General features: G+C 30.4%; 1 protein-coding gene across 23 annotated transcripts in view; it reads left to right on the forward strand.

The window, feature by feature from the left end:
• The first annotated feature begins 3,955 nt into the window (after positions 1–3,955).
• Positions 3,956–21,329, forward strand: part of LOC107997070 (voltage-dependent calcium channel type A subunit alpha-1) — a 154,926-nt gene continuing 137,552 nt past the window's right edge. For 3 of the 23 annotated variants that reach the window (XM_062073399.1, XM_062073398.1, XM_062073403.1), the window contains exon 1: positions 3,962–4,395. The gene's annotated coding sequence lies outside the window, so the exon portion shown is untranslated. Of the gene's footprint in view, positions 4,396–21,329 lie in introns of all 23 variants that reach the window. The other 20 variants (XM_062073405.1, XM_062073406.1, XM_017055435.3 and 17 more) reach the window with 14 other exon arrangements.

Consider the following 21,329-nt stretch of genomic DNA (forward strand, 5'->3'; position numbering starts at 1 on the left):
AGATGGTAAAGATAATAAACTTTTATTTTCAATTGTTACTTTTAATATTTTATTAATAAATAATAAATTTTATGTACAAGAAGACACTTCGCGACAGACAGATTTTAAAATCAAAGCATTAAATTTTGAATACTTTTTTAAATATTTTTGAAAATATGCTTTGATGGAAGAATCGTCTGAGGGTATTTTTATTAATATTTAACTATGAATCAGGATATTTCATTTCATTGTGTCATTTTTCATAAATATATATTTCTTTTTATTTAGTAATATCTTTTCATAAAATATTAGAATTTGTAATTGATATGTAATTTGTTATTGATAAAAAGTAAACTATAAATCATTAAAATTTTACATAAGATGATAATATAGAAAATGAAAACTCATTAGCCCGTTAAATACAAAACATTAATATCTTTTTAGCTTAGGATTTTCAGATTTAACTCTTCCCGTGTTCATTGCCAGGATCTCACTCATGTGCCTAGGTGCCACTTGGGTGAGAGAGAGGCAATGGGCATGATGACCATAGTCCATAAGTTTAATAAAAAATTTTCAGCGACTGACGATTGTTAGTGTATCGTGCACGACGTATTTTCCACATTGTGTGTGTATGGTTAGGCTGTGGAATTGCGTCGTTTCGTTTAATTCACAATTATTGAGATATCAATCACAATAAAAAATAAATATAATAATAACGTTATTAACATCTATAATAAATAATAATATTGATATCAATATTTATATCATTTATTAGAATAATAAAATAATAATACAATAAGAATATAATAAAAAGAATCATTTATTCAAAAGAAATATGTATTCTTTCCATTACGAATATATAAAATCATAATATATACCAAGTTTTATCGCGATTCACGCAATGATCACTAGCCATCGTCAGTCGATTTCAGGAAAATGGTACGTAAAGTTAGAGTGTGAAAGTAGTGTGCCAAGCTCGGGTGTCGGAGGCGTCCCGGGACGTTTTCCCTAGTTTAGGCTTTTGCGCCCGGGTGTTATGCGTGAGAACCGTAGAATGGATGTGTTGGTGTGCCTGTTTTGCCATTTTTTAAATATAGGGTCAGGTAGGATAGGTAGCATACTTTCTGGTGTGAATGTTAATTATAAGTAGGTAGGGCCGGGCAGGTTGTCACAGTCTCTGGTCGGGTAGGCGCGTTTTCGCGTGACAACCTGTTTCAGGAAATATAATTTGAAAAATCGAGAGTGAAGCTGAGACGAGTGGTCATCAATGGCAATTTGTTTCTGGTTTTGCTTTCGATTTTTCGAATTCCGCGGTCGTGGTCGCGAAATAAATTTCGAAACGAACGTTGAGCTCGAGATTTTGCACATGTACGAACAAACGGTCATTGAAATCGTTTGATCGTCCATGTGCATTCAGCTTCCGCGATTTAGTCTTTTATTTTTTTTTTTTTTTGGTGTGTGCGATTAGGAAATCTCGAGCCTAGTTATAAGTTTCAGCGGGCATCGCGCCCGAAGGAGGAAGACCGAAGAGGCCTCGACAAACTGTCACGAAGAGAGGCTGCAACGAATGGCTTCTCATTTTTTGGGTCTTTTTTTGACTCCAAAGAATGGGAAGTCATTGTTACTATTTTGTCACTATGCTCGTTTAGAGTCTGTAGTAATAGTAGTAGTAGTATTTATTGGCCGATGTACATTCCGGCCCAATGTACAATCATCATGGGCAAATGGGCAATCGCGGTTTTTTAATTAGTGTTGCGACTAATAATAAATTACGGTTTGCATTAGAGTTGCGAATAAATAATGATCGCGTTTGTTTTAGTGTTGCGTTTTGTGAGATATCGCGATTTTTTTTGATAATTTTGATTCTGGTAAAGATATAATTTTTTAAAATAAATAAATAAGTTAAAAATTGTAATATTTTGTTTAATTCGAATTTTAATTATAGAGATATATAATTTTATATTTATTTGCATTCTTATTAAATTCATTTTAAGAGTTAGTGTTGCGTTAAAAATTGATCGCGTTTTTTAAAAGTAGTGTTGCGTTTAAAATGCCCAAAATTCTTCCACTAATATTGTGGAAATAATCTTTTTTTGGATCACCAAGTGCAGTTATGAAAGCTGCAAGATGGTTTTATAGCTACTTTGCTATCTTTTTTTTCAGCATTCTTAGAAGTATTTATCAATGAAAATATTGTTGAAAAGTTTCATGTAAGTATTTTTTAATTTTTGTAGCATTATTTAAAATTATTATAATTATAATAAGAATATTAATTATATTCATGGTAATTATATTCTTATTATAATATAAAAATTCAGTTTTTTTAGAATGATTAAGAATAATAGTTTATTATCAAAGTTGAAATTAAATTTTTTTATATATAATATTCTTAATCTTTTAATTAAAATAGTTATATAAATGTTTAAATTTGCAAAATATCAAAATTAAATTTAATTTTTAATTTACATTTACATTTTTTAATTTATTATGTGATTGATTTTGTTTCAGGTTTTTCAAATTTTTTATGTTAAATCATTTCATCTATTTACTTAAATCATACATTTAATATTTTTTGTTCTTTTATATTTCAGTTTTTTTAAGATTTTTAAAAAATTGAAAATATTAATTTAAATATATATTAAATTAAATATTTTTAATATTTCAAAAATTTAATTAAATTTCATTGATTTAAGTAAAAATTCTTGTATATTATGGTTTAGGACATGGATGGTTTAGGAAATTAATTAATTATATGTATTAATTAATTAATATTGTTTTAGTAAAATACATTTGTAAGTATATGCATAATTAATATGCATAATAATAATAATGGAAATATAATAATATAATAAGTATAGTTTTATTTAGAATATATTTCATTTTTTTTTTAAATTTCGTGAATAATTTTTCTATTTTTTTTTATTATTTATATTTTCTTATTTTATTTTTTTAAAGTTTTATTTTTAAAAGTTTTAGTTTTTTAAAGTTTTATTTTATTACTAGAAAGAAGAATTAATCAGAAGAGCTTAGTTTAATACATATACTTATTGTATTATTACTATGCTAGAGGGCGTAAAAAATACTCTGATCTTTTTTAAGGTCGGTATATTAGAACATATGATGCAAAATTCCATAAGATGTCACGTCTATACTCTTTCTCGTTTGTATTGCAATTTATTCTTTACTAAATCGGTAATGTTGGAAACGATATTCAAATGGTAATAGGATTCATAATTTTTTTAGCGATAAAAAAAACAATGTAATAATCGAATAACAATTCAACATGGATCTTGCATAAATAACATTATAACGGTGTTTTTTATAATCTTAATAATTGTTAACATTTGAGTTTTAATGCTGCGTGTAAAATATTGTGTTTTTAATTATTTAGTTGCAAAAATCAAAGTAATTAAACAAACGAATTAATATTCCATATGATAATAATTATATGCGTTTCAGAACTGATTTGAAATTCAGAAATCTAATATATTTCATTCGAATATTATGAAACTAAAACGACATGAATAATTCAATAAATTATTGATAATTTAAATTATTTATATCATGATCGTATTAAAATGTCTTCATTTAGTTTATTCGAGTAAATCAGAAAAATATTTGAAACATATTTCGAATTCCAATGAAATAGATCTTCAATTCTTGATTTCATTTAAAATTTAGTTAATCCATGTACGTACAAATTTTTTTAACATCTCAAAAAAATATTCCTTTCATAACATTCGAATAAATCTTGTGCTCGTATACTTTTCATAAAAGTTAGATTAATCTATCGAATAATCGATATTTGATTTTACGAAGATTCACGGTTCGGCGTTAACTTCGTGGAATCAAATGATGGATTAAGTTTCCATATTTTGATAATATTGCTCGAAAATTTCACGCTTGATCCCGTCGAGGCAAGTTCGCGCGTTGATTGGTGGGGATCTAACAGTTGGTGCGCAAGTCGATGGTGATTGGCTGTGACGGTGGCGGCGGTTGGGGTAGTCGAAATTCAAGCGAAGAAGCGGCAGTTAGTGTAGCGACCGTCGAGCGCTTGTAAGCGCTATACGTAGCTGCGTAGAATTATAGTATAATTTTTATTTTCATTCGCGCGTGTTCCGTTCGTGGGGATATTCGTTAATTTATATTAATTTTTTTCATTTTTAAATTCTCTCCACGACTCGCGATAGTGATATACGACTCCGTATTTTTTTTTTTTCATCAAAACGTGGAATTTGGGCTCAAGTATCGTCAACGATGTCATATTTCGGCGTTACCGTGATACGGTTTGTGACAGTGAATTAGTGGTGGTTAGTATCGTCGAGCAAGCGATTACTATGATGACCAGCTGACGGATAGATATATTCCTCTTCCACGTCCCTACGGCGTCAACGGGGTTGTCAAAGATACTGGAAGGTAATTGTCAGAATTTTGATCGAAGAATCAAGTCTCGATTAAAATAAAAAATAATTAGAAATAGTGTATATATTTGCGATTCGATAGTTGGATCGTTTCTGACTCGGTGGATCTAACGATCAACGACAATGCTAATTGGATAATGAAAATTAAATAAGATTCAATTTATTGGGTTACTTTTGACCCAGCTATCGTATTCGTATCGAGAGTTAAGCATAAACGAATAACGAAATTATGTGGAAAATTTAGTATTCGTATAGATTAATATCGATGAAAAATGGTTTTTGAAATGAAAATATGCAAGAAAATAAGATTGGATTTTAAGATTGAAAATCATATTGGTAGAGTTTTCGTAACGTTATAAAAGATTTTCCAAGGAAGAGGAATTGCATAAATGTAGATTCTTCATCGTATGCTTTTTAATAACATCACTCATATACTGTCATAACAAAAAGTTGGTCACTGTTGTATCCCGTACTTTCGAACAATGTAAAAAACTTTCAACGTGATCCATCATTTTTGTTATTTTTATTCATTCATTCATCTAAATCGCTATATCTGTTACTTCCGTTATCATCAAAAATAACTTTCTGCATGTTTTATCGAGGGTCAGTCTATTCAAATATAATATACATAATCTGATAGGATGTAACATGCTAAAATTAATCTAATTGTAAATTTATTTTATCGATCTTTTTTCCTCTCGATCCTTTTTTTTTCTTATTTATTTTTTCTCTTCAAAGTAAAGTGATTACTTTGAAACTTTAATACGAACTTTTCATTTTTTACAATTTTTTATCGCTTTATATTCATTATATCTGTAATCTGAAAAGAAGAATGAGAAAATTCTGCAACACACGTCATCGAATCTATAATATTCTAGAATTTTTTCTGAATTTTTGCATATCACTGAAGAATAATAAAACTAGAATAATTCAAATTTTTTCTGTAATCAATCCCCTTGCTAAAAATAGAGGATTGAAATTTGGTGTGAAGGTTGAAATTTTCTTTTGGCGAGCTTCGAATAATCCTATAATCATAAATTCGATTCAAGAGTACTTTGGCCTTTTCTATTCAATGTATTTTTATAAAGAAGACGAATTAACCACTTGATACGAAGAAAATTTCATTACAAAATTTGGAGACAATACAAGACAATGATACGTTTGTTTCAAAGTATTTCTCAGTTATTAATTAATATCAATAATAAAAATTTTACTCTGTACATATATGTCACATCGTGTACACTTTAGATAAATCGTATTGATAAATTTTTTCACGCAATTGCGGTGGTGCTTTATATTCTCTTTTCAACAACTCTTGTATTTGCTTCATTCGCAGTCGACAAGTTCGAAATTTTTTGCATCGTCGTACAGTGCTTTCAATCTTTTTCTCTCTCTCCCCCTCTCTTTTCTTCTGTTCACTCGTTTCTTTTTTCAGAAACATGTGTCATCGTACGTTTCGTGCACGAAATTATTTAGTCGAAAGCAATTCTCCCGGTCGGACAATGTTGTCCGACGTCTTTTGTTATTTGTTTGTTGCGCTGCGTGTAACAAACGTTCATTCGCCGAGGGTTAATGTTTGAAAATTGTAAAGAAGACAAAAAAAAAGAAATAAGAAAAAGAGAGAGAAAGAATACAGTGAGAGTGAAAATACGAGCAGCATTGGTAAATTTGTCGAAATTGAATTCTTTTGTCTCGGGAACAATTGAAATTGGGGGTCGGAGGGAAATGAATTTTATCTTCGTATTTGAACTAGGAAAGTTTATGAGTTCCTTTAGTTTGTTGTGTTAAGATTTTTCTTGCTTTACTTTTTCCCGGTTTAAATTTAAAACTATTGAATGAGGATTGTTTCAAAATTTCAAAATTATATTATCCAATTTTTCATTTTAATAATTTTCTGGTAATAATAATTTTCTAAATTTAGGATAATAACTTAATAGTAAATCAATTAACGATGATAGAGTTCGATTTGAAAATTTTTTGAGGAAAAGATAGTAAATTTTATATATCGTATTAAAAGATAGATAGATATCTAGGTTAAGGGTTGAATTGGCCAATAAAATGAATTGTTCTCTACAAGCTACTTGCATGAGTTTTTTTTACGTCTTAAGTGGCACTAAGAATTTAATGTGTCACTACTTGCTTTATAACTTTATTCGTTAAAATCGATTGTCAAACAGGATGAAAAACATTTACATAGAATATAATTGAATAATTAAAATTAATTATTCGCTTTGTTGTTTTGGGGATAATATTTCCTTTGATAAGTTTTTAATTGTATTTTTTTTTATCATTAGTATTCAAAATGTATTATTCAATGAAAAATTAATTTTTCGTTTATATTTAATTATAATAATTCATATATTGTAGTATTATTAATAATTATATCATTGAATATTACGAAAGTCATAATATTCAAACTGTTATATATAGTTAAGTAGAATAGGATAATATGATGGTCAGACAAGTACAATGGAACGATTATAGTCATTCAAGTAGAACGAGAACGGCAATGACTGGACAGTTACAATAGAACAAGGCAACCATAATCGGGCAAGATAGAATAAGACTGTCATGGTCAGATAATTAGAAGAATTGCAGTTATAGATAGATGAGTGTAATAAGTCATGATTAAATAATTCATGGTAATACTGTGTAATAATAATTATAAAATATTCATTAAATAGCAGCCTATGAATTTGAATACATTCAATTTTAGGTTCATGAATATTTACTAGTCTGTATAATACTAATATGTTATATTAATATTTATTTCTTTTTTAGCTTTGGAGATTTAGTTTGATGATTTAATATCTCCAATTTTTTTCTATTTTTTTATTTTATTTTCTTCTTTTATTATCAAATACGTTAAAATAGGATGGACTTGCAGTAAATCACTGTATATTGAATAAGACATATATTTGAGATAAGATTTGCAATGAAATGATAGAGTAGAATATATGTATATTTGCGTGAGATTTGGAAGAAGTTCAACAAAGTTGTTGGAAACGTAAATTTCGTATTTGGAAACATCGTAGCTATTCTTTATTCTAAATTGTATTCGATAAATTCTTTTAAAAGGGATTTTAGAACCTAGATTCGAAGAATCTAGATTCTATTTTTATTTTCTATAAATTTTAGAATTAAAGATTCAGAATGATAAAATTAATTAGTTGTTGAAATGTATAAAGACATAAGAATTGTTGTTTTGATCAAACATATGTTGCAATCGAATTTTTTTTAGTAGTATATTTAAAAATATTTAATAATAAAGTATCATTAAAATGTATTAAGTGGATATTAAAATGATATTCAGAAATAAATATGAATATGTAAGTATATATATATATATATTTCAAAGAAAAAAAAATATGTATATATATATATTAAAATGTTATTTGTGAAAATAACATTTCATATGCATATTCAATTTTATGATTCGATGTTCCATATTCAAATTACACGAGAAAGACGGTTTTGCTTATTAGTTGCAAAGTTTTCTCAACGCTGGTTTCAAATCGAAGATCTCTCCTTATGGAATTACTAGCTTGAGGGAAGAGTTAATTTCTTCTGTATAAAAGTAAAACGACTCGCGATTTCATTCGTGTCTCTCTCAGGAAGAAAAAAAGGATCACTCCAAATTAAAGACGATTGCTTGAAAGATAAATTGTGTAGAAATTTTTTTCCACATAAGTAATTATCGTGGTTTGAATACCAAAGATATTCCAGTTTTTAGAAAATAGTGAACGAATAAAAATGTATAATTTCATTTAAAAGTAAGTGAGATACGATTTTCCAAAGATGAATATTGATATTGATGAATAAATAAATATTATTTTAAAATAAATAAAAATTCCGGGAATTTTTTGATAAATTTCGCATTACTAAAATTGTATTTTTGTTTATTTTTTTTTTTTTAAGAATTTTACGTCGTTCAATCCGTTTTATTACAAAATTTTAATCTGATTACTAAATTTGATTTTTATTATTTTATTTGATCGTAATGGATCGATTCGTTCATCTAAATAAAGGAGGATATTTTTAATCAACTCTTTTTTAATTTGTTTCTTTGTTGGGTGTTTAAATCGATACATTATAAAGAAGTTCAGAATGCTTTAGAAGTAGTCAAATATTAAACAACAATCTATTCTTCTCTAAAATTGAGAAGAGTTTATATAAATGTAAGTTTAAAAATTCTTTGTAAAGATGTAAATATTTTTTCTGCAATGGTCAATTAAAAATTTGTAGTTTTTGAATTGGTATAGAAAATATTATTGTTACGTGTATTCTTTACTGGTAGAATTTTTTAAGTAAATTTTTAATTTAAAATTTTTAACGTTTTGACGAGGTTCAAAATATATTAATTCGTTTTTCTTAAAGTAATTTTTAAGTTGTCGTTCGTACAACAAATAACGCGACAGTTTATTATATAGGAATATTTAAAGAAATTGCTAAAACTAATTTTCTTCTACAAAATTCATGCTTCGTATCGATATTTTAATTTCATAGCAATAATACATTTTTTTTTAAATATCACCAAAAATAATAAATAAAAATTCAAAAAAGTTAAATCTAAATTATATTTGCCAAAATTTGGCGTCTTATTTTTGAAATATCATCATGTATTTTCACTTTAAAAAAATACATGGTCAACTCGAAAATATTCTTAAAAAAAAAAAAAAAAAAAAGAACATAATCGATATCGAACATCAAAGTTAAAATTTCCCACGTTATTAAGTTTTTTTTTTATACGATTTTTTTTTCATTAAAATCAAAACGTAAAAATTTCTATCCTCTCTATCCATTAAAAAAAAAAAAAAAAAGAAAAAAAAAAAATACACGCCAAAGTCAATAATACGGTAAAACGTCACATCTGTATAGACAAAAGGAATGGCAAAATGTCATTAACTTTTTTGTATATTGTTTTATGAGCTTTTCTGTTAAAAATATTAACGCGTTGCCATAGTTGCCATATACACGCTATATACACGCAAACTTCAAGCAAAGCAAATGTCAAAGCTTACTTTATAGCGATCTCTCAAAGGAATAAGATAAAACTGGTTCTCGATCGAGGAAATATCACATCGATGCATTCCTATTCCCATTTCTTGCGCAGCTAAGCTTTCAAAGAATCGGGTTTTAAAAAAATTACCGACTACGTATCGATCCGAATATTTTATACATCGCATACCTCAGTTTCATATCTCAATCTGCTTGACGGTTCGAAAATAAAATATTTATATTTATTTTGCACGACTCGAGACACGGAAATTTATCAGTTTTCATGGATTATTTGGCGAGTAAGGGTTCGAGTAGGATTCAAGAGTAAGCTTCTTAGGGAAACCACGAGATATTTTCCGTTAGACAGATGAATTTATTTATTTCCATTCTGTTCGAGTACGATGAGTTATTTCACGTGATGAAACAAGAATGAAATTACGTGAAATACTTTTTTTATTTTGTTTAATTCTTTGTTATAATCTTTTATGAGATTATTACCGGTATAATAATATTGTATGTATACTAATATTAACGTTCGAGATGTATATTTTTAAAAAAATTTAAACAAAGCAACGATAAAAAAGAGTTATTAAGGTTGGAAATTATTGAATTTCGCGTCAATCGACCTGTAATTTATCGCAATTACCTGTTATATTTCATATTCATGGTTTCCTAAACTAAGGTAAAGCAAAAGTTTCTTTCTTTTCGTATTTCATCAAACGTACAATGTATAATGGTGGAAAAGCTTACGTATTTGCACAACGCGATCGTTAAAAAGTTTAATATATATTGTTTGAAGTTAGTCGATAAGAGATAAGTATAGGTACGGGCTATACAGTGTTTCCCAATATTTTTTAATTTCATAATAACCAACTATATCATTTTCTCGCAATTCGGTGATAATTAAACATTCTCGTTCACGTAGAATAATTTTTTCCTTTTGCATTTTAAACCTTCTCGAAGAAAATCGATTCAACTTTTAGAAACTTTTGTTGTAACAATATCCATTACTTTCTTCTTGCTTTTACAATTACTTTCTTTTATACTTTCTAAATAAATAAACGCTACAAGAAATTATCATTAGATATTTTTCCATATAAATAATCGTATAGCAAAAAAAAAAAAAATCATTTTGACGATTTCCTCGTATCGATCTACGAAACTGTCATGTATACATAAAAAAATTATTTAAGGAATGCGTGCACGCGAAACTTTTCTCTTCCGATTACGATCTCCCTCTTCCTCTCCTCCGGGTAGAGGTCGAAAGCATGCACGTACAATTTGTCTTGAGCATCCGGCAGCGACGAGGTGTTCGCCCGCTAACACGAAGATCATTCCCCGATAATCGAAACTACCCCTCCGTACGAGTTTAAATAAAGATCCCTCTAGTCGAATTCCGTCCTAATTTTTGACCTCGTTGTTTTCTTATTTCTTGGCCCATTTAGATCCGCCGATAGGCGGACGCGATGAAAGGATAAGGATAAGGATGGTGGAAAACGCGCGCGCGTTATCCTTTGCAAATCTTTTTTTTTCTTTGGATCAAATTGAAATTAAAGTTTTATCCGCGATGGAAACTAATTTTTCTTCTCGACGAGCCTTTTTTTCTTTCTTCTAATTACAATTATTTTCTGTTTAAATTTTTCTCGCCAAGTTGTTGGTTGCTTTTCTCTTTTTTTTTTTTGGCATTGTGAAAATTGGCTGCGCTTTTAAATCGGATAAATTTTTTTTTTCTCGAAATCAAGATCGAACGATCTTCAGATTGGTTGACGCGTAAAAAGAATTTTTTTAAAGATTGTTATTGCGAAGAAGAAAAAGATTATTTTATCTGAATTTTATTTATAAAAAAAATTTTAAATGTCTGAAATAAAGTTGCGTCTCATTTATATCATTTTATATATATAAAATATTTCGTCAAAATCTAGGCTAATTTCTTTTTTTATAAATTACCTCTATAATTACGCGCCACAATCGTTATCAGCAATCAAAAAATCGATATCGTCTTCTTTATTTCATTTCTTCAAAATTGTCTCGAACGTTTCGAAATAAAAGAGAACATTTTAACATACTTTTTAGAATATAAATCGTTTGTTAAATCTTTCGAATAAAAAAAAAAAGACTCGAGTAATCGAAGTTCGACTGTATAACAAATGAATCACATTAACTACGTGACGACGATCGATTTCTTCGCAACTGCTATGATTCGTCGACCTTTCAACCGTATACAAGCGATATATCTGTGTTACACCACTGTGGATTGATTGGATCAGGGGGGAGAGGATAGCTTAATACGGATACTATAGTTCGTAGGCAGATATTACACATTGATAGGGTGTCGAAAAAGAATGGATGGTATTTTTTTATTTATTTCGAATAATTTATTTCACTTAACGGAGGATAAATGGTAAATGAAACATAGAATTCATTCAAATTGTCCTGGATGTAGATGTTGTGATATAATATACTTAAGTAAATTTTGAAAGATAGAGCATAAATAATACACGCAAACTGTTTTTATTACCTTGATATTTAGAATTACCTTTATACGTGATGTACAAGATAATTAGAGAGAAGATGTCAAATAAGGGAAAATATCAAGCAGAGTTTATTTAGTAGATGTTAGAAATATTATATTTATAAATTCATTTTGTTATAACAAATGATAAAGGAGATCGCATAAAATATATTTGTTAGGAAAAGTAGAGAGATTCCCATTTTAACTGATACTTGTGAAAATTATGGCCAATAAAATATACTATATAATTTTTTATTCGCATTATTTCAAGCATTTAATTCGGATTGAAATGGCGCTATAATGAATATCTTTATATTGCAAATGAATAAGCATTCCAATACATTTGGAATGTATGATTATGCCAGATTATGTGCGAATAGAATTGTTTTTACGAATCACCATTTACTTTTTGTTAATTTAACGGTAGTTCCTTTCATAGTGTATGATTTAAATAATAGATAGATAAAGTTTTTCGATTCGATAGAGATATAAATATTAAATTTTTTGTAAATTCACTAAGAAAGAAACTTTGTCTGGAAGAATTAATCGATACAAAAAATTCATTTTCAGTCAAGTAATAATTTTCTGATCTTCTGATGATAATTAATTAATTAATAAATAACACATCGATCAAAATTGTAATTAATACTAACACACGTTCAAATACCGTTTTACGAAGTAAAATGGATGTCCACTTCGTTGTACTCCCATTGTATTTTCAAGCTTCTGTTTCTTTCATGGGAAATAGTGAGAATGTACTTTGTAGATAAAACAAAGAACGACAGGTTGGTGAAAGCAAGCAAAAGTACAAAGAACATCTTTACACAAAAAAGGGGTGTCGTGCTGTATTTGGTGCATTTTTTTTTTTAACAAAACTTTAATAAAAACAAGTTTTAATGCAAAGGAAATAGCCACCATTTTTATTCGTGGTGTGAGTAGAGAAATCACGTCCTGGTTGGATTAATTGTGTCTTCACCCGTTATATATAGGAAATTATACTCTCCTGTCGAGCCATGAATCTATACAACCACATTGGCACATGTAAGGCTGCAGCTTCCAGACATTTCAACTCTGATTAATTCTCAGAATCATGACTAGGAAATTTTGTTCCTCTCGTTTTTGTTTCCTTATCCTTTAGTCGAATAAATACACAGGATGTTATTTAAAAAATAACATTATTTCCAATTTCAAAATCTTTCTCCCCATTTCATTTACATAAAAATTTATATCACATAATATTGTTTGTGTCGAACAATTTTTATAAGAATTTTTGTAAAAAAGATCCATCATTTAGCACGCGATTCTTTTTTGTTAATTTTCTAACTTATTTTCGATATTTGTTACATTCTTAATGCAATCACCTCGATCATATTATCGCATATACTAATTTAGACATTTGATCATTTCGAATGTCAGCCAGGATTCGTGGAAAGATGAGACACTTGGATAAATCCCATAATCTTTGGATCGAATTGCATGGAACGGGACAAACATGCTACGTGAATTGTTTACCACTGTTCTGATATCATTCATTTGATATAGATGATTAGCGATGTCCTCGTCTATCGATCTGTACATTCGACATAATCCTGAGAATCTATTTTCCGTTCAAAATATAGAAAGATTTTATGTACTAATTTAATTAATGATTAAAATAAAATTTTTCCATTCGATATAAGTTTACACATTTATCTAGTTTATCTAGATAGAAGTTTATCTAAGAATCGGCATTAAATCTTCGAGATTGTATATATACGTGTGTACATCGCAATTAAACGCAAATATAAATCCTAATAAGCTCATATTTCAAGAAAGCTTACCATTCTTCTTAATTAAAATGTACCATCTAGCATCTTTTTTTCACTCATAACGTATACCGTATAACGTAAATTAAAAAGATCTTGTTTTTTCTTCGTTTTAGAATCTAAAACCTAAACATTGTTACGTGTTGTTAATATTGTTTCTTAACATAGAAAAAAAGAAAAGAAAGAAAGAAACTTCTGAATGCAACGTAGACATTTCAAGCAGGAAGGATCGATACCATTTTGATCAATTTCTCTACAGTAGAACTATAGAATTAGGGAGAAAAAAGAAACGAAAGGTAGATACGAAAGAGGAGCGGAGCTGTTCGCAGGGAAGCCAGGTTGGCGGAGCGGTTCGAAAGGCGTAGGATTGTGAAAGCCGTAGGAGCGAAGGAGAGGGGTCGAGAGATAAGGTAGGAGCGAGAGAGGGAGGCAGAGAGCAGGGATGGTTATATATAGCAGCGCGCCCCGGGCATCGATCGACGGAGCCTGGGAGTCCAGATTCGACACTGTACGCTCGTACAGCCTCTCTGAATCCGGAGTTCGCGATCCTTCCGGTATTTTCACCTGTCGCCCCTTCCGTTCCTCCAACGGTCAAGCCTATCGATGATCCATCATTCCCTTTTCCATTTCCCCCACGGGAGGCACCAAGTTTTCGGGTGTCGCTTCGACATTCATGGTCTCTCTTAAACTTACGTCATTCATCTTCCAGGATAGAAAGAATGTTTCTCTACGGGTTGGTACAAAGTTTGAAAATAACCTTTCGAAAGAACGTAAACGAGCGAATCCGACGGTGAATATTATTCTCGAGAAAAAGTTTCGAATTTCCTTATTTATCATAGGACGATGACTCGATCGAGATCGAGAAATTTTTAGATTGTCGATGTACGTAAGGGGGGATTGGAATTCTCGGGGAAAAGTGCAGCGACACGATACGCTCGAGGCAATTGGGTTCTCCCCTGGTCGGATCGGGAGGCTGCGACTTGTTGCATTTCCTGGAAAGCACAGCCGGACAGCATATCGCTTGGCACGCTCGGCCACCGCTTCACCTGGATGTATTGATTTTTGCATTGATTTAACTCGTTGCTATTATTTATAGCGCGTATTATTACGTGTTTCTTCTTCTTATTATTATTAATCGATTGTGTTCATCGACGAAATTCGATCAACTCGCGCCGCCAATCTTTTTTCGCGCGAAATTCCTCGTTAAAGATCGATGATCGAACTTCCTTCACGGGGGTAAATTTCTCGAATTATAAGTTCGGCATATAAACTCGTCGTAGATTTCGTTTAATCCACTCTTTTTCACGAAAGTTGATCCGAGAATACTTGGAAGATCCTTCCTTCTTTCGAAGCTGCTCGCTCGGATTATGAAGTGTTATATTTTCCCTTCCCCCTCTTTTCTTTTGCTCACTCGGTTTGCTGAAAGTTCCTTTCCGTTCCTCCTCTGCTCATAAATTAGTTTCTCATTGAACGTTAGACGATCGAACTTCTTTGACCAAGAACGCACTTGGCAATTTCCACGTTTTTATTGCCCTCTCCCTCTCCCTCTCCGTGGAATTATAAATCTCGTGGATGATATTCTGGCGAATCTCGATCGAAATTCTCGGTTTAATTTCTCGATCGAATCGTGAGTGTGTTATCGAGTGTGATTTTCGTGAAAGAGTGCAGCCAGTTTTATCAGGTTAACGGCGAAGGGTAAAGCCAACATCGGATAGTGTAATTAAGAAAAATCAATATCTACCTGCTGGGCTCGTTTCGCCCGGGACCGGAGGGAGATTCCATAGGTCTGAATTCAATATCCGGGACAGAGAATTTTCTTTTTTTTTTTTTTTTTTTCCTTTCCTTTCTCTTCTTCTCGCGATTGTTTGTTTAATCAATTCGATTGAATCTTATCAATCGTATCCCATCGAGTTTCTCAGGTCAGAGATCCTGCCAATAACTCTCTTCCCAATGATATTCCACTCTCTGACTACTCATAATCGTGTCTTGGTATAATAATAATTTGATGGATAGATACATGTCACATATATGTATTCTATCTCGCGATTGAGCTTTTCGCGTCAAAGGTTTCATTACCGGCAAGCTTGTTCCACGAGCAAACATCGCCTTTATTCGACTCCATTAGGTTCGACGAATTTAACGTGTGCCTCCCCACAAAGCCACTGTGAAGTTTCCATCGTGTGTCCAAGAGGGGACTTGGAATTTCGTGCCACGAAGTGGCCGCAGTAGCTCCTCACCGCTCTCTCCCTCTCCTCTTTTCAGGCTCTTCAGTCTTTCTTAGGGTTATTATTTCAGTCCATGAATTTTGCACGTGTTCGATTTTCTTCCTTCTCTCTCGATCTTCTTATTTCTTATCGTTTGAATGTTATTTTTTTCAAGGAGAGAATTTAAGATCGTAATGCTAGATTTTGTTAAATTTTTAAAAAGAAAAGTTGAAAAGTATTCGATCGATTTAATATCATATCGATATCTAATATGTTAATTGAAAAGTGTTTTACATGAAAGTTGAATGGTGTCGAAAGAAATATATATTGTATTAATAATAATTCTTTCGTGAGTGTAAAGGTTACTATTTTTTTTTAAATGGAATTGTAATTATATTTAATTCGACATTTAAAAAAATATTGATATATGCTTGAAAATTATATTAGTTTAACATAAAATAAATTACACGGAAGACAAGGAAAGCATGAATATTTCTTATAAAATAAACATTATAAAAATTCAAATTGAAATATCTGTTAAATTAATAGTTTTTTGAGATTGTAGAACGATGATTTTTTTAACTCGATTCGAATTTTTATGTGTGGACATTTTTTAAGTCATAATTTTTTAATAAGTAAATTATATCAACTTATAATTTACGCGATATTATTTTCCTCCAATCGCTTTGTTTGCATTCATTGCATTCAACTGACAATATGTATGTCAGAATATTTTCCTTTTTTTCCCCTCCTTTCTTTTCAATTCATTTTTTATTTCACAATTATCTCACAATGTGCAGCGAATACACGGTATTAATTAAACGTATTTTCTGTCTCAAAGCGGTTTTCGTCCTTTCAGCTCGCTTCTATGCGTGTTCACTGGAACATCGTTAATCCTGTAGTAGAGGCGCGCGTGCACGAGGTTTCCTATACACACGTGCTTTTGAAATGTGGTTGCTATCCTTCGAAGGGTGCAATCTGAACAGTTATAGTCTAGGGTGTTCAATAGTGGCGACCTTATCAATAGTACCTCGATATCTTATCAGTATCGATATGATCTTTTAACAGGATACATTTAGGAAATTTAAGATCTTCTAGGTGTCTTTCATTTCAATTTCAATGATATTTTATTGTGGATTAATAAATGTAAGAATGAAAAATGTGTATAATACGAGAAGTTGGGAATAATATGTTTCTAAAGTAACTTTTGTTGTTACTATAATTTTTCTAGAATTGGCGATAGGAGATCTCTTGGGACGTGCAATTTCATTAGATAGATTCTAATGAAACGTGTTTAATTGTTTGAAAATTTGCAAGGCACATGCAATATTTAAAAGTTAAAAGATTAAAAGTTTGAATGCGTTAATTTGTGAAATATTTTTATTAATATTAGTGTATCGATGTAATTTTGTTTCTTAATTATTTATCGTAATTTTCGTAATCGACGTATAATAATAATTCTTTCAAGTTTCTCTTCCGGAAAATGATATCGTTTATCTGAAAAAAGTTGATTTATTGCTCGAAGAAAATCGTTCTACATTACACAATATGTTGAATACATTTGAATTTGTTCCAGCATCATATTATCTTCCGACTGATGTGAATTATTATGCATTGCACATTCTTATCGTAGTATTTATAACTTGAATTAATCGTAAATTTTCATTACGAAAAATCGGATTAATAATATTTAGATGCAATGTATGTATATGTTTGAAAATTATAATATAGTTTCTACCGATTTTTTTTTAAATTATTATTTTCTTTACTAAGAGGAAATAAAATGTTTAATTTGATTTTAGTAATATTTGATGAATAAAGTTGGGAAATAATAATTTTAATTTTGTAAATTTATAGGATTAAAAGTTAGGAATACGAAATGATGATTTTTAATATTTATTAATGCAAATAATTAATTTAACCCTTTTATGTTACTTTAATTATCCATTATTCGTTATAATGAAGGGTTGTTTAATTCATCGCATCATTATTAAAAAATCATCAAATTAATAATGGTCAAATCATTGTTAAAATTGTTAAAATTCATTTTTCGTTAAAACGAATATCTTTCCTGAATTTTAAGAATTATTATCATTGTACGAAGAATTTTATGGAGAATTAGATTGCTTAGTTCCAAAATATTCCCAAAATTTAAATATCTTATGAAACCAGAATTTTTAAAATAAAATTTGTCTCGAAAAATTGGATATCTTACATCGCAAAAAAAAAAAAAAATAAAAGCACAAAGATAAAACTCGATTAGAGGACATTCGCAGAATTTCCCTTCACGAGGATATCCACAAAATATCGTAGAACAGCATTCTTGCCCGTTTGCGCGAGAGAAATGACATAATTTCCGCTTCTTTCGTTCGAGTGTTTCGTTGGTTCATGGAGAAATGGTTCGTTACCTCCGTATTATGATACACAAAATGCTTGCTAAACGATCCAATTTAAAACGTTATTCACCGATTATATCGATAACAGGGATACATCTCCTTTCTCCCTTCATTTTAAATTCGAAATAACCACTCGTCCATGCGATCCAGTCAAACATGGCGGCGTATATACGAGAGTTGGAAAAGTGCGAAATTAAGTTAAATTCCATAGCGAAGTCGTAGCGTAGCCACATTCGAGTTGGCCTGGTTGCCAGACCAGAAGAGGAAAAAGGGGTTGTTTTCGAGGATATTTACGCGCAAGAGCGAGTTGGATAATTACTATCGATTACTCGCGGACTACTCGTTTGGTCTGCAATGAACCCGAGTCGTCGGCTCCACCTGTTGCTAGGCTTACTTCTGCCTCTTCGTTTCAACCCCGAATCATATTTTCCGCGATGTTTTTAAAGAAACGATCAGAACGGATGTTCAGAAATGATCGTTGAAAATGATCGAGCAAATGAATATCGATTCAATTTTGAAAATTAATACATTCAGGGAGAAAATTATTTTGAGAAGATAATAAATTTCTTTGTATACTTTTAAACTAGTATATCGAAATAATTTATATCAATTGGCATAAAATAATTATGGTATATTTTCAGTTTCTATTGGAATTATATCATTTTCTCAGATATCCTTTATATTAAAGTGGCATAATATTTAGGATTTGGAATAATAAATATCAAGTATTTCTGCAAACTTTTTCACGTTTTTAACGTGATTTTAATCAGCTCGAGGGAATGTGACACGTTATTATCTCTTCTTGTATCTTCTAATTCGACGAAGTTCATTATGCATTCTCTGATTCAACGAGATTTCATAGCTCCTTTGAGTACTTTCTTTTTTCGCGTATAATCGTCGCGCATGATTCACTAATAACGTGGTAACGAAATTACACACGAAAATTGTCCATTGACTATGCAACAGGCTTTCAATGCAAATTCGGCACATGTACAGGCGCGTACAACGATCGTTAAACGAAAGTCCTTTACCCCAGTTACGTGAACGTGTATCGCAATCACGACGCCATCTCTATTGTCGCTAAATGTTGTTAACATAATCAAATTTAATTCTTAACTTTGAATTATATTTTTTTTCTTTTGAACGAATTTTAAGCATTAATAGGATATAATACAAAATTCCAAGGTAATCTTTGAAAGGATATTATATAATTTTGTTACAATTTTCTTACAAGATTGACATCATAGGATCCTGTTAGAAGTGGTGCATGCATTACATTATATTTTGAAAATTATTAATACTCGTTATTTTCTTTCTAATTCATAGTTGGATATTGTGGATGATAAGACTTTATTAAAAAACTGTTGCATTGTTGGCAAGAAGCTTTCATTACTTCTTAGTAATGATAAATATTGCCTTCTATAATTCTTCCTCCTTTTTGTTAATTTTGTTATTGTAATTGTATAATTTTGTTTTATCAATTTTTGTTAATTTTAAAATGATATTTGGCTTTTTTATAGGCTTAGAATTACAATTAATAATTCATTGCTAGAAGAAATAATTTCAATCTCGAAAGAGTTAAAGGAACTAACTCTAACTAATAGCTTTGCAAAGTTGCTTAATAATTCGTTTCAATAAAAAGTAAATTAATGACACAACAAGTCCCGCAATGTTTCGTTTAATTGTACCCTCGGGACGTTGAAAGGGAAGTTTCTTTATGGGCACTGAAACGACGAGTATCCAGTATCCGATAGTGGTGGACGGTTGATGGCTCAAACATTGACTTCCTCTCCTTGGTCCGACCAGTGTCTCGGTAGTGCCACTTTTGGTAAATGGTTCACCTTTCACTCGAGACACCTTTAACTCGATTTTATCAAATGATGAATTCTCTTTGGCAGAATGACGAAAGAAACGTACGCCATCTAAGGCAAGTGAAGAAAAGTAGAGAGGAAGAATAGTTTTACTTATTTCACGCGATTCGAGAAAGGATGGCTTTCTTTCGTACGAATAACTTCTTATTATAAAATATTGAACGAATCCGGAGGAAAGTTCGGCGTGATTCTCGATACAACTAAATTGAAAAGTTCGAAACCTGCATTCTCAGTCTTTTTTTTCTCTTTTTTTTTTTTAGACAGGATTCGAAGGATTTGTGCGAAGTTTCGTCGAACTTTTTTTTCATCGATAAAAAGCGTCGATTTGGTTGGATTTGGATTTGTTTTGTAAATAAATTCTGTGTGTATGATACAAGATCGATCGAATAATTTGGAAAGATGAAAAGACGATTGTTGGCGACAAGGTGAAAGAAATTTATCGATAAAAATACGATTATTTTTACATTCAGGCCAGGGAAGAACGATGGAAAATTTTCACTTTAAGTTGAAGTAACGATCGTATTTACTATTGGTCACATGCTCGCGTGTTGAACGCGAACTAGTTGCACCTTTCGAGGTTGCTCGAATAATTCACACGGCTCTTTGTAACCATTACTGTAAAAATGTCTAGAATAGCGGTTTTCTTTGATTATCTTCTTCTTCGAATGCATCTCTCCGCTTATTTTTCTTATTAAATTATACACGGTATATTCTTGTTTATTAAATTCACCCATAAATTGTGTACACATTTTTCATTATTATTTTTTTCTTACGAAAAGTTCTTCCACGTTTTCTTGTTTTCTCCTATTAATTATTTCGCTTGAAAAGATTCGAACAAGTTAAGGATAATTAGAGAATTAGAGAAAGTTTCTCGTGTCTCAAATGTTATTATAAACGTTGTTAAAATTCATTAGCCATGAAAAAGTCGAATTTACGTTCGTGTTAGAATTTTTAAAAAATTTTTTTTATCGTGGAAAAATAATTTCAAGGGGTTAAAATTTCTTTCATTGATCGACTCGATTTCGTGCAATGCGATATTATATCGCAACAAATCGTTAATGATCGCTGCTTTAAATAGGATGGGCGTGTAAGGTGGGCACTAATTAATACTGAAACTTGAAACGCACCTATCATCTTCAATCG

This window comes from Apis cerana, linkage group LG3 (assembly GCF_029169275.1).
Source record: "Apis cerana isolate GH-2021 linkage group LG3, AcerK_1.0, whole genome shotgun sequence".
In the NCBI taxonomy this organism is placed as follows: Eukaryota; Metazoa; Arthropoda; class Insecta; order Hymenoptera; family Apidae; genus Apis; species Apis cerana.